Source organism: Acipenser ruthenus, unplaced genomic scaffold, assembly GCF_902713425.1.
Source record: "Acipenser ruthenus unplaced genomic scaffold, fAciRut3.2 maternal haplotype, whole genome shotgun sequence".
Lineage (NCBI taxonomy): Eukaryota > Metazoa > Chordata > Actinopteri > Acipenseriformes > Acipenseridae > Acipenser > Acipenser ruthenus.
The window spans coordinates 44,257-48,093 of record NW_026708141.1 but is presented as its reverse complement, the minus strand read 5'-3'; positions in this window follow the sequence as shown (position 1 = coordinate 48,093).

Below are 3,837 nucleotides of genomic sequence, written 5' to 3'. Positions count from 1 at the left end.
TAGTGATTCCACTTTCTTCAACCCTTTGTTAAGCGTCGCTTCATTTACTTCATAGAGAAGGGTTCTCCATGAGTCAGAGGGAACCCCCGGCCAAACCACTCCTTTAGCATGCATGATCAATTTTCTTCTCTTTCAGGTTCTGATGCCTCTATTTATGTGAGGGCCCCAAGCGGTGGAACCCCTCTTGTTTGTCGGGTCTCCTCAAAGACGGTGGCCCCCCTCCTGTTTGTTGGGTCTCCTCAGTGACGGAACCCCCCTACTGCATATGTTGGGCCATTGAAGAGCTGGAACCTTTTTTATGTGTTAATATTACTAATCAATGTTTTTCTTTCTGATTTCTTCGTATGTTGGGTCATCTCAGAGACGGTGACCCCCCTCCTGTTTGTCGAGTTTCCTCAATGATGGAACCCCTTTTTATATGCGTAGGGCCAAAGGACGGAGCCTGTCTTTATATTTTATACGTTACTAACTTTATGTCTTAAAATATCACAGCAGGTGGCCTTGTTCCGTCCCGTGAACTTGCTTCTGGGAAGTAGCTATTAGTTTTAGCATTTCTCCCTTTTCCTCTGGCTGGGACTTAAGACACGAGAATATGTAAAAAGAAAAAACCTGGCCTGGAAACATTCATGTTCACAACCCACATGCAATTTTGCTGAAAAGCAAATCATGTTATCAGCTCACATTGCCATTTGGGATCAGGTGGTGATAAGTAAGTGTCAGGAATATCAATGAGAGCACAGTCTTAATAGCTAGCTCAAACATTCCATAAATCATCCAGAATGCACAACTTAAGGCTGTTCTGCTGCTTTTCCCTGGAGACAGATGTCTTGATTAAGCCAATTCATGACCCCGTCAGCTTGCATTCATTAATATCACCTAAAAGATGTTATTTCTTAAAATAACTCATGCTGCTACTTATGAGGAAGGCAACATGCTGAACATCTTTCTGCTTGCCTTTCTGCGCCCAGGGCCTGGAAATTCAAATACAAAGCTTTGAACTTCAGTCAAAGATCTTTACAAGACCAGACTAAAAAACAACTAGGGCTGGAAAATATCTATTTAGGGTGCATTGCTTAATCATTTGTTATAGTAAAGGAGGCCAGCCGTCTTGCTTGTGTCAGTCTTTTGGTAATATATTCTTGGTCTAATATGTGAAACTGTCCAAGTTGAGCTAAGCTTCCTGTTTTATAGCTGGAGGTGGTCTTGCATCAACAGAAACCACCAATGCTATTTAGAGTATATGAAGTTAGTTCCCATGGTTGATTACCAGTTTGTGGCCCATTGTGGAGGGCAATCACAATAAAGTATGTATCCAGACAAAGACTAAAGGGAGCATCCATCACCCACAGCTATATTAGTGAGACAACGTCACTTGGAAAAAAACACAGACAGACATTATGTAACTTTTACCTGTTTTTTAAATTACAAACCTAAAACCAAGTCAACTTGAAGTGCATTTGCTACCTACTGTCTTAGAGAGTATGGGTTTCAAGTATTATTATTATGATAAGTAGGGCTTGAAGAAAAATGTTCCACTGCAGAACTGCAGTGAACAGAATGCTTGAGTTATTGCAAGTGATGCTAGCGTACAAATAGAAGTTTTAGAATGCAGGGGTCTGTAACAGAATCCATAGCAGCCGTCTATCACACAACACTGCCCATCACACCAGCACTGTCAGATTCAAACTGTCAGAATCCGGCATGATATAATTGGATGAACACCTTAAAAGCAGGGAATCAGCAATTCATTTCTGAATCTCCAAATACACAGTTCTGTTTAAACAAAGATTGTTACTTTAGAGCAGTATGTCTACTTTAAGTAACCACTCCATACTTGTGAAAAAGCCTGAAAGTGGACATTTATATAAGTGATTGTTTCAGTTTGTATGTGCATGTATCCAAATATTAAAATGAATCAGAGACAATCACGTGTGGTGTTATGCACACATACTGTAGCCTATAATCCATGACACTGTCTGCATTGATTTGTACTATGAACATCAATGTGCTTTTTAATGATGAATCCACTTATGAAGATCCCAGCTCCCAGGAACATATCTAGATTTGACAGTCAAGGAGCTTTAGAGCACTCAAATAGTAATTCCTGTTTAGAGCCACCCACTTCAAATGCACTGAAACCCCATCAGTGCTACCATATATATATACACACATGGATGAAGGCTATATTCGCATCCTGAGCCATTCTAAAAAAATAAATAAAAAAAAGGCATAATACCACAGTAGTGATGCCAAAAAGTGATAATTCATCTAGAGGAAAATATACTTGAACTTTGACCCATTCGACTCCTCGAGACCATCGCTTTCAATTCAAACACAAAATGTTTCGTTTTCAATCACTCGACACAGCCACAGTACAGAAATGTTCATTAATTATCATGTAACAGGGTGAGGAGCCCTGTACAGGTGTGTGTTTATTTATAGAATGGGGTACCCCTCCGCCCCTGTGCAGTTTATTGTTTTGTATTTGTTTTGTTGTAGTTGTTATTATTATTATGATTATTGTTATTATTATTATTGTTATTGTTATTTATTTATTTATAAATATGACGACGGAGCCGTGTGTTATTGTTTTGTATTGTTTCACAGCCTGGATGGGAAGGCCCATCCACATTAAAAACCGTGTGCAGAAGGTGAACATCTCCCGAGTTAATTAATTGTTTAATTGTTGCTAATGGTCACCTGTATATAAATGTGAAAAATGATGTCAGTCAGAATACAATAAAAAGATTCTACTACTGCTGGGGGCTTAGGGGGACCCCGATCCCTCTGTCTTTTTTCTGCCTCCCCTTTTATTTGGGCCACCAGCCACCACTGACCTCATTCTAGTTTTATGACCTATAAAAAGTATGCTGGACTGTACTTCTCTTTCTGTTTTGTCTAAGTCAGTCTCCAAAATATGCCACTGGCTATGTATCCATTTTTTATTTGCACCAGAGGAAAAATGCTCCTGGAAATGCCTAAAGCATTTTTCTGGCATTCGTTGTACATGCACACAAAATGTACAAAATGTGTACAGTATGTAAAAATGCATTTATCACAGCCTAAAAGTAAAACCTAAAAAAAGTCACCTTAAAAAGTTAAGAAACTAGACAGCGAAGCAGCATACTATACATTTAACTATTTATCTAGAACATGGAACATCTGTCCATGCCCGATGATAAAATACCTTCGGTTAATTAGCAAACAGTGCAGTCTGTCAGCTCATCACTGCATTTCAGCACTCAACAGGACCTGGCACACGCACAGGGAAGCAAGGTTGGAGATGATAATGAGTGGATTTTGGTTTCGATGCCAAAGAAGAAACAGTTGTGCCCATCAAAGTGTTACACAAAGCATATGTGCTTTTGTTCCTGGATAATGTTGGCCAGAACTCAAACTGCTCTCTATTGCTTTTCAATATTAAAAATCTACATTTAGACTATCCCTTGTCTTTGTTTTGATTAGACCACATGATCTCAATTAGCCAATTTAGTAAGTCAGAACCTTTCTCAAAGCAGATGTGGTATGGCATGTTATGCAAATCTGTTTTATTTTTGTGATGCAATACACTCCCAGAACATATCTGCAATCTCTTAGAAGTCCAAACAGGATCTGTTTTTCCCATTTATTATTAATCAAATTGTCAAAAGCTGTTTCTTCAGAGCTTTTTTGGTCTTCAGTAGAGTTAAGAAAAAACTTAACACAGTTATTGAATTAATCTTTATTTATATCTAACACTGATGTTAAGCAAGGCCATCCGTGTTCTATTGAGCCATTCATGTAAAAAATGCATATTTTTACATTAAATGCTTCACATGAGTTCATTGCGCTTTGTAA